The sequence below is a fragment of the Aotus nancymaae genome, unplaced genomic scaffold (genome assembly GCF_030222135.1).
Source record: "Aotus nancymaae isolate 86718 unplaced genomic scaffold, 86718_ANA_hifiasm-v0.15.2.pri h1tg000022l_1, whole genome shotgun sequence".
NCBI classification, from domain to species: Eukaryota; Metazoa; Chordata; class Mammalia; order Primates; family Aotidae; genus Aotus; species Aotus nancymaae.
Genome location: NW_026988435.1, coordinates 13,664,354 through 13,684,690, shown reverse-complemented (window position 1 = coordinate 13,684,690; position 20,337 = coordinate 13,664,354). Strand labels below are relative to the sequence as shown.

Here is a 20,337-nt window from a genome sequence, read left to right as displayed (position 1 = left end):
GTTTGTTTTTGAGACAGGGTCTCATTCTATTGCGCAGCCTAGGGCATTAGTGTTATCGTGGCTCACTGCAGCCTCGACCTTCTGGGTTCGAGGGATCCTCCCACTTTAGCCTGCCAAATAGCTTGGACTACAGGTGCATGCCACCAAATTCAGATTTAAATTTTTATTTATTTATTTATTTGTAGAGGTGAGGTCTCACTATGTTGCCCAGGTTTGTCTCAAACTCTTGGGCTCAAGTCATCCTCCTGCCTCAACCTCCCAAATCACTGCTGGAGAGTTCACACCAAAAAAATCTGCTTTCAATGAGTTCTATGCATGTGGTGGAGCACAAATGAAAGAGAAAGAGTATTTTAGTCTCTTGGGCACACATGGATCCCCACAGGCCTGGGTATGACCTTGTAAGGCCTTGGGGGGCCAAAGGCCCTGTCTGGTCTTCTTTGGTGTTGAGCAGTGTCGGTCTGCTTATCTCAGAGTGTAGTACAAATATTACCATTTTAAGATAGGAAAACATTGCCCTAAGGAAACCCTGAGTTTCTAAGCTCCAGAGTTCCTTTATATTTCTTTATTTTGTGGTGATAGCCTTTGATTATACTCTGTCGTATATACTTGTCTCTATTTTTATGTATAGCCATTCCACAAATATTTCTTGAGCCTATACAATATGCCATGCACAGTGCAAATAAGCAAAATATGATTTTGATGAATAATGTGCAGACAAGCAAAGCATAAAGTAAAAACATAGTGTGTGGCAAGCGATGACTAGATACTTTGTCCAATTTATACAATACTTCTATATGTAATGAAATAAGTCTTTTGCTATTTTCAAAACTGCATCCATTCTTTCTTTAGGTCAGTTTAATTTCCTTGCTCTTCTTCTAAATATGAAATATTGTTCTTTGTTTGCATCTGTAAACTAGAGTACACCAACTGGATAATCTCTTACTCTCAGTATTATTGATCTGAAAGATCCTCATCTTGGTATTTCTAATGAAACAGCCAAAATATCCTGGTATTTCTGTTTGCAATGATTCAAAATCAATGAAGCAAGCTATTTCCCTTGAATGCTGTCATCCATGACAAAGGAGCTAACTGCTTAATTCCAGGGGTCTGTTATTATTTGTAAACTGGTTCTTAAATAAGGATACTTAGAGATGCCTCTTGCTCCAGATGGTACCATTTAACTGCCTATGTTACTCATGAGTGATTTTCAGCTTTAGCTTTAAACAAATACTTAACACAGCAATTCTGTTATCAAGAATTCTCTCTCAAAATTGGAACAAAATCCTGAAGTGCTGCATGAAGTGGCAGCACAAGCAATTTCCTCTAGCATGGGACACATGGGTTAAAAATAAATGGAGCATGACTGTGCTGGTAGGCAAAAAAAGAAACTGTAGCCTACGAGAAAGAGGAAAGACCTGTGGACTGTCTGAAGACCTGAGTGCAAATCTTCGCTCGACAACTCATTACCCTGTGACCTTGGTAGATTGTCAAAAACTAGGGATTAGGTCATCCTTTTCATAGGATTTGTTTATGAACTAAATAAACTAATATTTTCCAACATTATTGCTGATGAATGCTAATAGATGTTACCAGAAAAAAAAAGTTTCTGTGGTTGTAACCATTTGAGAAACACTAAGTTAAACCAGGAATTAAGTTTCTTCAGTGCAAGACTTCTCAGTCTTTAAAATGCTCATATGGTTTGTGACCTTTAAAGAAGATATAGGTGACATGTTTCCTAAACATATTGACTGCCAGCCAGCACTCCTGTTGGAGACAGATTCTATGGAACATACTTTGGGAAATGCTATCTAATCTCAAAACTGCTGTTGAAATGTAAGCTGTTAAAAATTTAGACGTTGGGAGCCACGGTGGCTCGGGCCATTTGTCCTGGCGCTTGAGGAGGCGAGGCTATGCGTTCAAAGCCAACCTGGGCAATATGAGAACCTCTCATTCATTAAAAAAAAAAAAAAAAATTTAGATGTTAACAGTACATACCTCGAGCCTGTATTTTACTTATTTGTGCTCTGAAATATCTTAATTTTTTAAAAATGCTTCCTTCTTTTTTTTTTCTTGAGCTACCATGGGTAAGTTTAACTTCCTTTTTCTCTTTTTCTAACTATGAAACTTTGTTTCTTGTCCATATCTGTTAAACCAGAGTTAAAATTTTTTTTTCTACCTGATTATTACATAAACCCATTATATATAATATTTTAAAATAAATTTGTTAGCAATTATGGTATGTAGTACATCAGATACCTAAAAATAAACAAACAAAAAGAAAAGCAAGACAAAAGGCATTTGTGTCTACAGTTCAGAGAACACTAGCTGTACTTCTGACCTTTGCATTTAAAACATAACCAGATATTTTCTTGCCTTCATGGAATTTCTACTCTAGAATTTTATCATAATGTAAGCGGAAACTCTACAAATTTTAACGCTATTTCTGAATTCTTCTTGGTATTGCATTCAAAACATTACAATATTTGAAAAACAACTCAAGTACTTGATAAAAATATTGGATTCAAATTCAAAAGGTCGCTTTCTTGTTCTATGATTGCTACAATTTACTCAGTCTCAGTTTCCTTTTATATAAAATGGGTACAGTGATATCTACCTTCTAGAATAGTTGTGAAGCGCAAGTAAGGAAATTATTAGGTGACGCTTACTGACATGCATTTGTAACTCTTGAAGGGTAATAGAATAGAAAGTAATCTATGTGCCTACTAAAATAAAAGTGACTTGTGGTCATTCCCTGAATTAGGAAAAAACTGCTGAGGACGTGCATTGCTGAGAACATACATACATTCTTGAGTTACGAAATGACCACAAGTGCCCAGTTTTTTTTTGTTTTGTTTTTTTTTTGAGACAGTCTTGCTCTGTTGCCAGGTGCCAGGCTGGAGTGCAGTGGCGTGATCTCGGCTCACTGCAACCTCCATCTCCCGGGTTCAAGCAATTCTCCTGCCTCAGCCTCCCGAGTAGCTGGGACCACAGGTGCGCGCCACCACGCCCAGCTAATTTTTGTATTTTTAAGTAGAGATGGGGTTTCACCGTGGTCTCAATCTCTTGACCTCGTGATCTGCCCACCTCGGCCTCCCAAAATACTGGGATTACAGGCGTGAGCCAATGCACCCAAGTGCCCACTTTTTTAAAAACTAGAAACAAATAGTGACACTTGGCTATTAAAATAAAAAAAAATTAGAGACAGATATATTTTTATGAAAGCAACTCTAAACTACAATGCAGTGAATTTCCATTTATATTTCAAAGAATAATACAAAATAGCTCATTTATGCTGCATATCTGTGTCTATGGAAATCTTTCTTTTAATCTTTCATATTTCTTTTCTGTGTTTATTGCTACTTAGCTCAAATAATGGTATTTGAATTTTGGTACCCCTCCCTTAAAAATTCTAAACTACCTTAGTTTTTAAAAAATTGATATATAATAGTTGTACGTATATTGGAGATACATATGATATTTTACATGTATACATGTAAAATGTATAATAATCTAATCAGGGTAATTGGAATATTAATTGTCTCAAATATTTACCTTTTCTTTGTGTTAGAAACATTCCAATTCTTCTCTTCCAGTTATTTTAAAACACACAGTAAATTACTGTCAACTACAATCTCTCTACTGCCCTATTATTATTATTATTATTATTTTTGAGACGGAGTCTTCCTCTGTCACCAGACCGGAGTGCAGTGGCGCAATCTCGGCTCACTGCAACCTCCGCCTCTCAGGTTCAAGCGATTCCTCTGCCTCAGCCTCCGAGTAGGTGGGACTACAGGCTCATGCCTCCACACCTGGCTAATTTTTTATGTTTTATTAGAGAGGGGGTTTCACCATGTTGGGCCCGGATGGTCTAGATCTCTTGACCTCATGATCCACCCACCTCACCATCCCAATGTGCAGGGATTACAGGCGTGAGCCACCATGCCTGGCCTCTCTTGCCCTATTGGATACTATAACTTATTTCTTCTTTTTAACTGGAATTTTGTATCTACTTACCAACTTTTTTTCTCCCCCATTTCCTCCCTACCTTCCCCAGCCTCTAGTAACTATAATTCTACTCTCTACCTCCATGAAATGCACTTTTTAAACTTCTACACGTGAGTAAGAATATGTGAAAATTGTCTTTCTGTGTCTTGCTTAACATAATGACCTCCAGTTCCAACCACGTTGCTATAAATGACAGGATTTTATTCTTTTTCATTACTGAATAAAATTCCATCATGTATATACACTACATTTGCTTTATCCATTCACACACTGATGGTTGATTTCATATCTTGGCTATTGTGAACACTGCTGCAATAAAAATTGGAGTGCAGGATTTTTTTGATGTGCTGATTTCCTTTATTTTGAATGTACACTCAGCAGCAGGATTGCTGGATCTCATGTGATATGGTTCTGCTCTGTGTTCCCACCCACACTTCATCTTGAGTTGTAATCCCCATGTGTTGAGGGAGGGACCTGGTGGGAGGTGATTGGATCATGGGGTCGTTTCTCCCATGCTGTTCTCATGATAGTGTATGAGTCCTCATGAGAGCTGATGGTTTCAAGTGTGGCATTTCCTCACTCTCTCTCTCCTGCCACATTGTGAAGAAGGTGTTTGCTTCTCCTTTGCCTTCCGCCATGATTTTAAGTTTCCTAAGGCCTCCACAGCCATGCAGATCTCTTTTAGTTGATAAATTAACAAAAGTCAATTAAACCTTTTCTGTTTATAAATTACCCAGTCTCAGCTAATATTTTTATAGCAGTGTGAAAAAGGACTAATACAACATGATAGTTATATTTTTAGTTTTTTGTGTTTCCATAGTGGCTGTGCTCATTTACATTCCCACCAACAGTGTGCAAGCAGCACCCCCTTTCTCTGCGTCTTTGTCGGCATCAATTATTTTCATCTTGTTGGTTATTGCCATTTTAACAGAGGTGAAATTATACTTCATTGTGATTTTAATTTGCACTTCTCTGATGATTAGTTATAATGAACATGACTTTCATATACCTGTTGGCCATTTAATTCTTATGTTTTGTTTTTTCTGCATATGGCTAGCCAGTTTTCCCAACACCATTTATTAAATAGGGAATCCTTTCCCCATTGCTTGTTCTTGTCAGGTTTGTCAAAGATCTGATGTTTGTAGTTGTGTGGTGTTCTTTCTGAGACCTCTGTTCTGTTCCTTTGGTCTATGTTTCTGTTTTGGCACCAGTATCATGCTGTTTTGATTACAGTAACCTTGTAATATAGTTCGAAGTCAGGTAACATGATGCCTCCAGCTAGGTTTTTTTTTGCTTAGGATTGTCTTGGCTATGCAGGCTTTATTTTTTGTTCCAAATGAAGTTTAAGGTGTTTTTTTTCAATTCTGTGAAGAAAGTCATTAGCTTTATGGGGATAGCATTGAATCTATAAATTAGTTTGGGCAGTATGGCCATTTTCATAATATTGATTCTTCCTAATCATGAGCATGGAATGTTTTACCATCTGTATCCGCTCTTATTTCCTTCAGCAATGGTTTGTAGTTCTCCTTGAAGAGGTCCTTCACTTCCCTTGGAAGTTGTATTCCTACATGTTTTATTCTATTTGTAACAATTGTGAATGGGAGTTCACTCATGATTTGGCTCTCTGTTTGTCTATTATTGGTGTATAGGAATGCTTGTGATTTTTGCATATTGATTTTGTATCCTGAGACTTTGCTGAAGTTGCTTATCAGTTTAAGAAGATTTTGGGTGGAGACAATGGGGTTTTCTAAACATACAATCATGTCATCTGCAAACAGGAACAATTTGACGTCCTCTCTTCCTATTCAAATATGCTTTATTTCTTTCTCTTGCCTGATCGCCCTAGCCAGAAATTCCAATACTATATTGAATAGGAGTGGTGAGAGAGGGCATCCTTGTCTTGCGCCAGCTTTCAAAGGGAATGCTTCCAGTTTTTTTAAATTAATATTTTTTGTTATGGAGTTGTTTGAGCTCCTTTTGTATTATGGTTTTTAATCTCTTGTTGGATGGTTAGTTTGTAAACATTTTCTTTTATCTTGTAGGTTGTCTCTTTAGCGATTGTTTCTTTTGTCCTGCAGAAGCTTTTTAACTTGACGCATTTTCATTTGTCTGTTTTTCCTTTTGAGGTCTATGATTTCAAGGTCTTACTCAAAACATCTTTGCTCAAAACAATGCCTTGTAGCATCTTCCCAGTGTTTTCTTCTAGTAGTTTCACAGTTTTAGGTCTTACATTTAGGTTTTTAATCTACTTTGAGGTGACTTCTGCATATGGTACCAGACAGGGCTCTAGTTTCATTTTTTTGCATATAGAAATATGTTTTTTTCAGCATCATTTATTTATTAAAGAGACTGTTCTTTCCCCAATGTATGTTCTCAGCCTTTTGGTTAAGAATCAGTTGGCTGTAAATGCATAGATTTATTTCTGGGTACTCTATTCTGTCCCATTGGTTTATGTGTGTGTTTTTAGGCCAGTATCATATTGGTTTGGATGTTATAGCTTTGTTGCGTAATTAGAAGTTTAGGTACTGTGATGCTTCCACCTTTGTTCTTTTTGCTTAGGATTGCTTTAGCTATTTGGAGTATTTTGTGGTTACACATAACTTTTGGGATTTTTTTTTCTATTTCTATGAAGAATGTCATTGGCATTTTGAGTGGTATTGCACTGAATTTAAAGATCACTTCTGGTAGTATGAACATTTTAACAAAATTGGTTCTTCCAATCCGTGAGCATGGGATATCTTTCCATTTTGTGGGGTCCTCTTTAATTTCTTTCATCAGCGTTTTATAGCTGTCATTGTAGAGATCTTTCACTTTTTGGTTAAATGTATTCCTAAGTATTTGTATTAAATTCTAGTCTATCTTTAAATTTTATGTTTCTGATGGTCTCAGGAATAATAATGGCTATGATAATTATTCTCATTTAAAAATTATTGTCTGCTTCTTGAATTGACACTTTCTTCCAATTTCAGTGTCGGCTTCGTCACTACAGTGATCACTGGCACATATGAAAACTACTGTGAGCATTGATTCAAATTATAGGGGCAAGCACTGAATTCTGGGGGAGATTTATCACTAACTGCTGTGTTTTAAGATGTGAGGGAGGTTGAGCTCAAGTGTTTGTTTATTAATAAGTGGAGGTCAGCTGGATTATGACAACACCACCTCTGGTTTTTCCAACAATAATGTCTGGCAGATTTGAGAGTAAATGGTTGTTGTATGGTGGCTCTCTTGCCCTTTAACTAATTCAAGCCACCTATTGGCCAGGCATGGTGGCTTACACCTGTAATCCTAGCTACTCTGGAGGCAGAGCCAGGAGAATTGCTTGATCCTGGGAGACAGAGGTTGCAAGAGTGAGACTCCCTCTCAAAAAAAAAAAAATAACAACAATAATAATAAACCACCTATTTCTCTCATTTTTCTGCCTCTAAGACTAGATTTTTCTGGAGTTCTGATGGTAATACTCACTTCGTAGCAAATCTCTCTTTTTCCTATCTGGCACTAATGGTTACTTAGATCTGTTAAATTTTCCCATTGGTTTCCAACTCTTTGTTCCTTTACTTTCTGGTTGGTGCTGCTGTTAATTTTTTCTAATTTTCTAATTTCTTGTTATTTCTTTCCAGTGGGAATTTTTATGGGGAGAGGGAGAGGTAAAGTCTTGTGCTAGCCATCCATCTTGAACTGGAAAACCTTAAAATGATTTCCTTTCTATTATATTGTCCTTTATTTTCTTTAAAATCCATACATCATTACAATGGAAACTTTCTTTTTCCTCTCCTTAAAGCATATTTCACTGTAGCCACCAAAGGTTTTTATTTCTTACCTTTTGGTTGATTTAATCCCTCAACAGAAGAAATTCCTCTTCATAGATGAATATGCATTGTTCATTCATTCCTTCATTCATCAAATACTTGCTCAGCCTCTCCTAGATATTAGTTTATGAAAAAATATAGACACAGTCTTGCCAGCAGCAAAACTATACTCCATTGTACAAATAAAGAACAGGTTTTCTTTTTTCTTCCACAAGAAGAGTGAATCTGCCTTTACCTTTTTGTAAATTTAACTTATTAGCATAGCATATGCTTACTTTATGTTTAAAAATTGCTTACTACTTGTACAGTGAAAATCTTCTCTTTAACTTTGTAACCATTAAAAAAAAAAAAATATCTAAGGTGAAATACAAACCTTCAAATACAACAGAAAATTAAATTAATGTTTTAATTTCACCGTTAATAATACCATGCATGTTTTATATATTCTCATAGGATTGTTGCCATCATATAGGATACAACCGATACAACTCATTTAGTACAAGCAGCTGTTTTTACATTATCTGAATTTATTTCTTACAGGACATTTAGTTAAAATGCATATTGCCTATATTGAAAACAGAACTTCATGCTATTAGACTGGGGTGAATTTCCAAAATAGTTTATGGAATTCCTCTTCTACAGAGATTATGGTGTCATTTTTGTTCTTATATGTCTATTGTAATTCAAATGTGGCTGTCCTTGAAGGTCAGCGACAAGGCAAAGTACACTACCAAGCTTCCATTCAATCTTGTGACCTGTGGGCAGCTAAGCCTACTCATCCCTACTAAGTGAAGTGTATGTGAAAATGACAAAATACACATGAAACTTCACATGCAATGTGGAATTGGAAATGAAATATGGAAACCAGGTGAGGAGATGGTTTGTTGGTCCTGGAAATCTGTGCTTTTCACACCAGGACATGCATAACCTCAGAGGTACAGAATGTTATGCCAGGGAACATTCGAAGTTTTAGAATACACATGGTCCATCTTCCTACCATGTTGATAATCATAAAATAATGACAGAAAAATAAATTGTATTTAATTTTCCTTCTATTATAACATACGGTTGTATTGTAGAGTAAACCCACAAATTTTTGCATTAATTAAAAAAATTAGTTACTAAATTTCAAAATAATTTTGGACTAATTTGGGCTAATTTCCTCTAATGATGACCCAGGGGCATTTATTACCTCTCTTCTGCTATACTTTGTTGGAGATGGTCACAGAGGTCATCTGTAGGTGAAAATGTAGGATGTAAAATGCTGGCTTCATTAGGTAGATTAATATCACAGTTTGAGTAACAAGAGTTTTTAATGCTAGTGGTTAATTTGTCTAGCTATTCAATAAAAAAAAAATTGCTTTGAGACTAGCATATTAAAGGTTGATCTTTTAGATATTTGATAAAATTGAGCCATAAACCAGCCTCATTACTATCTATTTATTGGATATTTGTTTTGATAGATTAAATACTAACATCTGCTTGAAAGTTAATTGCCAAAGTACATCAAGCATGCAAAATTGTCCTTACCACCTTTATTAGATCACCCTACCCGTAGTAAGTCACCAGCCTAGCATCTGCAGTTTTTCTTCTCCACACTGATTGTAACCAATCACTCTATTTTCATGTGTGAGCCTCTAAGTTATCATGTCAAGGCTGTGAAAACTGAATCTCTACATGTTACTAAAATACTCTGGAACTCACAGAGAAGTTGGAGATAAAATGTATGCATGTTACAATTACTCAAATGACTGCTTTACTTTTAGCAAATTTTCATTTATGGATGCCTCTCAATTTTCTATCTGAACATAGAAAGACAAAGGTATGAATTCAGGTGATCTTTTTCCATTTCTGACATTTATTTTAGAGATCTTTGCAAATAGAGAAATCTATCAATATGGCTTCACCTTGTTAACCTCACACCTTTTCCCACCGAGAGTATCTAACATTTAAGCCCAGAGCCAAGGCCAGCACCAGATCTGAGGGGAGAGCGGGCACATTATTTTTCTCTCTTCTCCTGTTTCTTCTTTCTCCTTGCTTTAGAAGACTACTGAGAAATAAATGTTTATTTACCTTCTGGTTTTCCTTTTATTCCTGTGGGGACAGATGAATCTATTACAGTTTTGATATTTCTAAGCTTTTGACAGTAAATGAAAGTACAGAGATGTTTACTGTTCCACCTACTTTGTATTTAAGCAGCCCTGCAAGCATGAGCTCAATAAAAATAACTTCAAGTATGAGTTTTGCAATACTTGACTTTAAATCATGAATCAAAAACCTGTAAGTACTTGCTCAAGGTCTGAGAAAAATTTTAAAAAGTACTGTGAAAGTAACTATCAGATAAACAAAATAAGAATTCAAACCTTACAATCAAAAGATGATGTACAGGTCAACTTTTCTCAGTGGTTCTGAATTCCTTTTACAAAACCCATATCTAAGGTCATTTAGCCTCTTCGGGAACATTTTCATGGAAAAACTATCTCTTTGGATACTTTCAGTGAAAATTCATTGCCCAAAATAGATGCCACATTAAGCAATTTCACTGTTAAAAATCTGGGCTTATAATTGATCCTAAATTTACCATCATATATTTGTATCTACTGGTCCTGGTGATGCCCTCTGGAATAAAATACTATAGCATTATGCTTCCCCATGATGTATCGTTAAGTATTTGAAGGAATCATATCTTCCATTCATCTAGTCATTTGTTAGAGCTGGCTTATACTAGGTTACCAGAGCAAATTTTTAAATTTTCCAGAAGTTTGCAAGATAGTTTTTAAACTAGTCATTATTAAAAATTAAATTACATAAATTTCCTGTTAAATAAATTACATTAAAAACAAAGATTGGCTGGGTGCAGTGGCTCACACCTGTAATCCCAGCACTTTGGGAGGCTGAGGTGGGCAAATCACGAGGTCAGGAGTTCAAGACCAGTCTGGCCAACATAGTGAAACCGTCTCTACTAGAAAAAAAAAAAAAATTAGCCAGGCATGGTGGTGGGCACCTATAGTCCCAGCTACTTGGGAGGCTGAGGAGGGAGAAGCACTTGAACCCAGGAGGTAGAAGTTGTGGAGAGCCAAGACAGCACCACCGTACTCTAGCCTGGGCAACAGAGCAAGACTCCATCTCAATACACACACACACAAACAAACAAAAACAGAGATAATAAATACAGCTAATTATACAGCTAACTATTTTACCACTATCTATGACTAAGGTGATTTATACCTATAACTGCATGGTATTCATAGAAACATTATATATTGACTGCTACATGCTATAGACTGAATATTTATGTCTTTCCCAAATATATAAGTTTAAAACCTAATCTTTAATGTGATGACATCAGGAGGTGGGGCTTTTGAGAGGTGATTAGGCCTTGAGGGAAGGGCCCATATGAATGGAGTTGGTGCCCTTATGAGTAAGACCCTAGGCCAGGTGCAGTGGCTCATGCCTGTAATCCCAGCACTTTGGGAGGCTGAGGCAAGCAGATCATTGGAGGTCAGGAGTTCAAGACCAGCCTGGCCAATATGGTAAAACCCCATCTCTACTGAAAATATAAAAATTAGCTGGACATGCTGTACATGTCTGTAAGTCCAGCTACTTGGGAAGCCATGGCTGGAGAATCACTTGAACTCGGGAGATAGAGGATGTAGTCAGCCAAGATTGTGCCATGGCAGTCCAGCTTGGGCAACAGTGTAAAACTCTGTCTCAAAAAATAAAATAAAATAAAATAAAAAGTAAAATAAAATAATAGACCCCAGATAGTTCATTTGCCCCTTTACCATGTGAGGAAACAAGAAGAAGATGGCTGTCTATGAACCTGAAATTTGGCTCTCACCAGACACTGTAGCTGCCAGTGCTATCTTGGGCTTCCTTTCTCTTTCTTTTCCTTCCTTCCTTCCTTCCTTCCTTCCTTCCTTCCTTCCTTCCTCTCTCCCTTCCTCCCTCCCTCTCTCTCCTTCTCTCTTTTCTTTCTCTTTCATCTTTCTTTCTCTCTTTCTTTTTCCTTTCTTCTTCCTCTCCCTTCCTTTCCTTTCTTTCCCTTTCCTTCCTTCCTTCCTTCCTTCCTTCCTTCCTTCCTTCCTTCCTTCTCCCTTTCTCTCCCTCTCTCTCTCTCCCTCTCTCTTTCTCTCTTGCTTGCTTGAGATGGAGTCTTGCTCTGTCATCCAGGCTAAAGTGCAGTGACACAATCTTGGCTCACTGGAACCTCTGCCTCTCAGGCTCAAGTGATCCTCCTGTCTCAGCCTCCTGAGTACCTGGGACTATAGGCATACACCACCATGCCCAGGTAATTTTTTGTAATTTTGGTAGAGACGGGTTTTTGCCATGTTTCCCAAGCTGGTCTCAAACTCCTGAGCTCAAGTGATCCACCCACCTAGGTCTCCCAGAGTGCTGGGCCTGAAAAATGAATATCTTTTCTTTATAAGCCACCCAGTGAATGGTACTTTGTTATGTTACAGCAGCCTGGAAGGACTAAGACACTATAGTACTGATTATCTCTTTCCAACTCTGCAATCATTGATGTCATCTTAATGGTTGGAAATTGGCTATGGTTGGAGAATTTATACCATGGAAATTAATAAATGCTAAAAATTAGTACTTTTTTTTTAAGAGCGAATTGTCGAACATTTCTCAGCACACCACTTTCCAGTCTCATTTAAATAGTCTAAAAATCTTATGCAGTTTCTTTTATTATCCAAAAATCTCTCAAAGTTCATTTCTCTGTGATTTTATGAGAAGCTCCACTCTCCAATATACCCTCCTCCAGATGTCTGTCAGTTTCTCTTAGTACGTAGAACCCAAGAAAAAATTCTCAACACCTAGTAGAAGAATTCCTACTGATGATTAAGACATTATTATTTTGTACAAGATCTAAGGAAACAGTTATTGTTTTTAAATAGTATTTAAGTGTTATACATACATAAAAGACTAAAAATACAGATTTCTACACCTACCACCAAGATTTTTGAGGGACTCTAATGACATGCATAAAAAAGTACCATGAAAACATAATGTTATGGAAATATAAGTGATTATTAGAATTTATTATTATAATAGCAACTGTGTCCAGGTCACAGAAAATAATAGTTCCACTATGTGTTTCAACAATCAGAACAAATGTCAAATATTGTTCTCAGTCTTTGTGTCTTGTTTTCAAAACAACATGGATAAATGAGCAGAAGTCTTCAGAAGCATGTTAAGAATGGCAGGGAGTTTGTTTTGATTCTGTTATTTTATCACAGGCTTAGCTTCTAACTATGTTTTAGTTAATTCTAAAATTTGTTTACATTCTCTGGTGATTCACTAACATTATTAAATGTTATTTAATAATTAGGTAATATACACATTAATATCTGAGAGTGGGTTCTGTAATAAGCCTATTTTCAACCAATTTTTAAAATTTAGCTAAGTAAACCATTATTAAAATTAGTTTCATTTTCCACCTTCATTATTTAAAAAATAATCTTCCATATTTTCAGGGAAAAGAGAAAACCCTAAATCCAATATAAATATGGACACCTAGTCCTTTTGTAGCAGAATAAGAAACATCAAAACATATTCTTTAAAGTGCTATTATATTTAATGAATACAATCAGGAATAATTATGATAAAACAATATCCACAGAAGAGATTGTGCAATATACAAAACAGCTCATAGTAATATATGCTACAGAAAGATAGGGACATGAGATCTTTGGCAGAAATGAAATGACGAAGACAGGGCAAAAGGTGTTGAGAGTTGAGAGATGAGGCCACAAAGGTATCATAAACACTATGAAGGAATGGGCAACATACTTTGTAAGCAGGAGGAGCCCCTCAAGTTTTTTGTTTGCTTGTTTATTTTCTTTTTAGCAATTGAGTAATCCAAAACAATTGTTTTACAAGATAACACTGGCAATATTGTGGGCTGAAGGCCAGGTTGCAGAGTAGTTACAACGTAATAGTCAGACCAAGTCATATAGCAGTTTTTAGAAGTGCCGGTGAAAGTTGACAGTAATTCAAATTTGCAATCTACATAAAGATAGTAACTAAAGCTATAAAACATAAACATACAAACAAATAAAATCACCAAGGGAATAAGAATAGAGAAAATATAAAGTACAATGATCAGAATCTTAGGAAGAAGGTTAAAAAAAATCTAAAAAGACACATTACAATGTCAAATGTCAAGAATGAGAAGCCAAATAGCATATATGTTTTGTTTGAGCAGTATTCTCTATATGTTTCTTCATAAATATTGCCATATTTTAATCAATATTTTGACTCTTTGGATTTACTTAACCTATGTATTACTATTATAAATAGAAAAATTGGCTGGGTGCGGTGGCTCATGCCTGTAATCCCAGCACTTTGGGAGGCTGAGACGGGCGGATAGCCTGAGGTCAGGAGTTTGAGACCAGCCTGGCCAACATGGCAAAACCCTGTCTCTACTAAAAATATTTTAAAAATTAGCCAGATGTGGTGGCACACACCTGTAATCCCAGCTACTCAGGAGGCTGAGGCAGGAGAATTGCTTAACCAGGGAGATAGAGGTTGCAGTGAGCCGAGATCTACCTACTGCACTCCATCCTGTGCCACAGAGTGAGATTCCTTCCCCCCCACCAAAAAAAGGAAGAAAATGATAAATGAGAGATAACTATAAAATAAATAGAAAATTACTAATAAGAAATTAGAGAATTGTGTGTGTCACTGAAAATTGACTTCTATACAATCAGGGATTCATGCACTATACTTTGGGAAATTCAAGACTAGGAGAAGCCACTCTTGATTTATAGTGAATACTTAGTGGAGTTGAGTTTTAGGGAAAAAAACTAAATTGTTTGGCAGCTGGCTTACTCTTGAAGTGAACTGTAGGACCAAGGATGGGGGAGAAACAAGAATTGAGGACATCCTGATGCTGGAGCATGGAGTTTGGACATTTGTATCAGAACCTCTGAGAGATGGAACTTTTCTTTTCAAGCATATTATAAAAATTTTGCATCTCATATAGTTGTATGAGATGCAAACTAATAATAATTTCCCACCACCACTGGGAGATTTGTCTTCTTGAAAAGTGTCTTTTGCTGAACAAAAAATGAAAGCTGTTCCAATAGAAGACTAAACAAGTCAATCTACAGTGTAAAGCAATAGTTTGAAATTTAATTTAATTGCATTGCAAGAAATTGGTTTTCTTTATGTAATGTCAAAGAATGCAATTAGAAATAAAGAAATTTTTCCAAATCCGCCTTTTTAAAATTTTAAACATAATTTGGTTTCCATGGGGAAATAACCTCTCCTTTCATGGCTGTTTGTAAAGTTGAAGGAAAAAGAATCTTTCATGGCAAGAAGATATGCTGGAATGTACACGTCCTCCCAAATGTTAAAAACTTATTTTGACTTGCAAAGAAATTGTCTTCATACAAGGAAAACCTCTCAGGAAGTCCAACTGCTTATTTGTTTGTTCTTTCAAGTGAAACAAATCATCATTAAAAAGGTTTAGCTTCAAATTAAGACCTTTTAGAAGCTTAGAGAAACTTGCTCACAAAAGTTCAAATCCCTTAGAAAATGGCTCATTGCTGTCTCAGAAAGAGAGAAAAATAGCTACTGATGAGATTCAAATTATTCTCTATCTTCTCTTTCATTAATTTTAAACATAATTCATAGGCCATTATGCTTTGGAAATCAAAAGAATTATTCCTCATTGTAGCCCACCATTTTTCATCATTATACACACACAATGTCCAATTTCACCCCACTCATTCAAAATGGCGCTTAAAGCAGGCAGAAAAGATTAACTCCAATACTTACATTTGGCTTTAATTCATAGCTTTATAAAGAGTTTTACTAGTCTAAATATGTATTTACACAATAGAATATGATGAGTCATTTCTAAAATGTAAACATACTAGTTTTAAAAATTGCCTAAGTATGTATTCTGCCTGAGATTTTCTCAGGATATTCCTATGAGGTTCATAGCAAAAACTCCCGTGTATTTGAATAATACTACTTCTCAACACATTACAAATAAGTGTGAGCAAAAGGTAGAGATACTTCTCAAAGCAGTCAAAATATTTTAATCCTTCATCTTTCTTGATGTTGAACAGTCTTAGAAACACTGCCTCTCATTTCAAATAGAAGCGCCTTCAATCTGTTCTGACTATGCTTTTAATAGTGTCAGCAGGTTGCTGTTTAAAGCCTCTAATAATCAAACACCTGGGCAGATGTTTCAGAGAATAATAGTGTTCTCTTTCTATAAAGAAAAATACAGCTCAGCACAGTGGATTTTGTTCTTGGCTAGACATGCATTTCACTACATCATAAGTCTCTCCTTGCTTTTAAATGGTCTGTTGCACATTAAAAAACACTTGAAATCTTATTTCCTGTTGCTAGTGAGGATGATGATGAATATCATTTTGGGGCCAGAGTCAATGTCATCATATGTCTGAGATTAGTATCTCTGTATTAACATGCCACTGCCAGTTCTGATTCCTGCCCAAGATAAGTAATAATAAAACTCTAGTCTCCCGCACAGCCCGCTCTGCTTGAATTACTCTTTCTCTATTGCAATTCCCCTGTCCTGATGAATCAGCTCGGTCTAGGCAGCAGGCAAGATGAACCCCTTGGGTGGTTACAATTCTTCTGACTATCCAGCTTTCTCTTTTGGGTCTCCACTACCTGAGTTTTTCTCACAATTGTGTGAAGTTTAATTCCCATGATAACTCCCTTATCCCATCTCTGTAATGGTTCCGCTTCCCTTATTGAATACTGAGTGATAAGAAATCAGTACCTGAAACTGGGTGCTAAACAGAAACTAAACCACGAGTCTTTGGAGTAAGGAGTGAGCATCAATGATTTTTATAGAAAATTCAAAAGTTTTAAAGGGAACTTTACTACAAAACATACCATGTAGTTGAACCCAATAGGACAGAGGCAGTTCAAATTAAAAAGGTTTTGAGCCCCAATTTCACATAAGCAGGAAGCAGGCTGAGACAGTTTCTCAGATGAAAAGATGGGTCACTTTTTTAGGGACAAGGACAGATATCTCAGAGGGAGGTGCTAAGACTCCAGAGCTGAGAACAATGGATTAAGGAATTACTCCCATAGAGCAGAATTAGTGTCGAATCAAGGAACAGTTTTTGTTTCTGATGAAGTTGGGGGCCCCAAAACACATTCCCAGCTGTATTTTGTTTTATTCTCTTTGTCCTTTTCTCTTTTCTTTTTCCTTCCTCCTTTAGTTTGCCTACCTGCAATTTTGGAATTGCTATGAACTCACGACTCTGAATCCCATTTCCCCTTTTCTTTGCACAGAAGTGTCTCTTGCAGTAGTTACATTACTGTCTTTCTATAACTGATAAAAATATAAGTTATCTGACCTTTAAATAAGCAACGTTTATTTAAAGGTCAGATAACTTATATTTTTAAGTACAAAGTTCTTTAGACTAAAATGAGTTCCATCTGATGAGCCTCATCCATATCTGTGCCTAGCTTAAATCATAAGTTCTTGCATTTTGAGCCAGAGTCAAATGATAATGTTATTAGATAAGACTTTGGGAATCTTATGTGGAGATTAATACATTGTGCATATGGGAGGAATGTGAATTTTGGCCAGGAAATAATTTATCCTAAGTCCAGGTATGCATGCCACTTCTCTCATGAAGAGGTAGGGTCTGTTTCCCTCTTTTTGAACCTAGGCTGGCTTTATGACCTTTGTAAATCAACAGAATGCAGAAGAAATGGTGCAGTACCACTTTTGGATCTAGTTCTTATTAAGCCTGAAAGCTTTCATTTTTGCTTTCTTGAAGCCCTTGTAAATAGCAGTGAATCCATATGGGTCTGGAGCAACTTTAATTCTTGCGTCTTCAGCAGAAAGAATTAGACTCAGGGACATAAAGCATAGTGAGAGACCGATGCAAATTTTAGAACAGGAGGGAAAGTTTATTAAAAAGCTTTAGAGCAGGAACAAAAGGAAAGTCAAGCACACTTTTGGAAGAAGGCTGAGTGACTGACTAAGCAATCAAGTGAGTGTTTGGCCTTTGAATTAGGGTTTTACTGGGGTCTGTGTTACTTCTCCCTTGATTCTTTTTTTGGGGTGGGCTGTCTCCATGTGCCGTGTCCTAGGAGCGCTTGGGAAGGGCCACACAGTGTTTACTGAAGTCGTGCACGTGCTCACTTGAGGCGTTTTCCCCTTACCAGTCCGGTGTTCCTAGAGGAAGGTCACATATCATCAGTTAAATGCTTCCATTTTGCCCGTTAGTGGGCTTGTGCCACAGAAATCTTGGGGATTCCAGTTCCTGCAAAGCCCCTGGTGGAAGGCAGCTTCATGCTAGCTGAAGTGACCCCAGCCCATGCTAGCTGGAGCAGAAAAACAGCCCAGTTGACCCCAGTCAACCCATGGAATGATAAGAAATAATAAATTGCTACTGTTTTAAGCCACTGTAGTAGTCCATTTTCACACTGATATAAACAATTATCTGAGACTGGGTAATTTATAAAGAAAAGAGATTTAATTGACTCAGGCTTTTACATGGCTGGAGAGGCCTTGGAAAATTTAAAACTATGACAGCAGGCAAAAAAGAAGCAAACATCTTCTTCACAGGCAGCATAAGAGAGAGAGAGTGAGAGTGAGGGGGGAAGTACCACACTTTAAAACCATCAGCTCTTGTGAGAACTCACTCACCATCATGAGAACAGCATGGGGGAAACTGCTCCCATGATTTAATCACCTCCCACCACATCTCTCCCTTGACATATGGGGATGACGATTTGAGAAGAGATTTGAGTGGGGACACAGAGCCCAACCACATCATTCTACTTCTGGCCCCTCCCAAATCTCATGTCTTTCTCACACTTCAAAACACAATTATGCTTTTCAAGAGTCCCCCAAAGACTTAACTCATTCCAGTGTTAACCCAAAAGTCCAAGTCTAAAGTGTCATCTGAGACAAGGCAAGTCCCTTCTGCTTACAAGCCTGTAAAATCAAAATTAAGTTAGTTACTTCCAAGATACAATGGGGGTACAGGCATTGGGTAAATGCTTCCATTCTAAATGGGAGAAATTGACCAAAATAAAAGGGCTGCAGTCCCCATGCAAGTCTAGAACCCAATAGGGCAACAATTAAACTTTATAGCTCCAAAATAATCTCCTTTGACTCCATGTCTCACATCCAGGGCATGCTGATGCAAGAGGTGGACTCCCAAGGCCATGGGCAGCTCTTCCCTGTGGCCCTGCAGGGTATAACCCCTGTGGCTGCTTTCATGGGCCGGCATTGAGTTCCTACAGCTTTTCCAGGTGCACGGTGCAAGCTCTTGGTGGATCTATCATTCTGGCGTTGGAAGACGGTGGCCCTCTTCTCACAGCTCTACTAGGCAGTGCCCCAATGAGGACTTTGTGTGGGAGTTCCAACCCTTTCCCCTCTGCACTGCCCTAGGAGAGGTTCTCCATGAGGGGCTTGCCCCTGCCACAGACTTCTGTCTGGACATCCAGGCATTTCCATACATCCTCTGGAATATAAGCAGAGGCTGCCAAGCCTCAACTTCTGACCTCTGTGCACCCACAGGCCTAACACCACATGGAAGCCACCAAGGCTTGGGACTTGCACCCTCTGAAGCAACAGGCCCAAGCTTTTAGCCCTTTTATCCAGGGCTGAAGCTGGAGCAGCTAGGAAACAGGGCGACAAGTCCCAGAGCTGCAAGAGCAGCAGCTGGGACCTTGACCTGGCCCATGAAACCATTTATTCCTCTGAGGTCTCCAGGCCTATGAAGAAAGAGGCTGCCAAGAAGATCTCTAACGTGCCCTGGAGATGTTTTCCTCATTATCTTGGCTATTAACATTAGGCTCCTAGTTGCTTATGCAAATTTCAGCAGTATTGGTTTTAATTTCTTTCCAGAAAATGGGTTTTTCTATTTTATCAAATGGTCAGGCTGCAAATTTTCCAAACTTTTACTCTGCTTCTCTTTTTAAACACAAATTTCAATTTCAGACCATCTCCTTATGAAAGCATATGACTGTATCCTTTCAGAAAAAACCAGGTCACATCTTGAATGCTTTGCTGCTTAGAAATTTCTTCTGCCAGATACCCTAAATCATCTCTCTCAAATTCAAAGTTCCGCAGATCTCTAGGGCAAGGGCAAAATTCCAACAATCTCTTTGCCAAAGCACAGCAAGAATGACCTTTGTTCCAGTTCCCAATAAGTTCCTCATCTCCATCTGAGACCACCTTAGCCTGGACTTCATTGTCCATATCACTATAAGTATTTTGGTCTAAACCATTCAGCAGGTCTCTAGGAAGTGCCAAATTTTTCCATATCTTCTTGTCTTCTTCTGAGCCTTCCAAACTGTTCCAACCTTTGCCTATTTATTACCCAGTTTCAAAGTTGTGTCCACATTTTTAGATATCTTTATAAAAATGCCTCACTTCTCTCAGTATCAATTTCCTGTATTAATCCATTTTTACACTGCAGTAAAGAACTATGAGACTGGGTAATTTATAAAGAAAATAGATTTAATTGACTCACAGATCTGCATGGCTGGAGAGGCCTCA

General features: G+C 37.4%; 1 long non-coding RNA gene across 1 annotated transcript in view; it reads left to right on the top strand.

Annotated features, from left to right (window-relative positions):
- The first annotated feature begins 1,440 nt into the window (after positions 1 to 1,440).
- Positions 1,441 to 20,337, top strand: part of LOC135276352 (uncharacterized) — a 55,826-nt gene continuing 36,929 nt past the window's right edge. The window contains exon 1 of the long non-coding RNA XR_010343894.1: positions 1,441 to 1,833. This is a non-coding gene — a long non-coding RNA (uncharacterized LOC135276352). The remainder of the gene's footprint in view (positions 1,834 to 20,337) is intronic.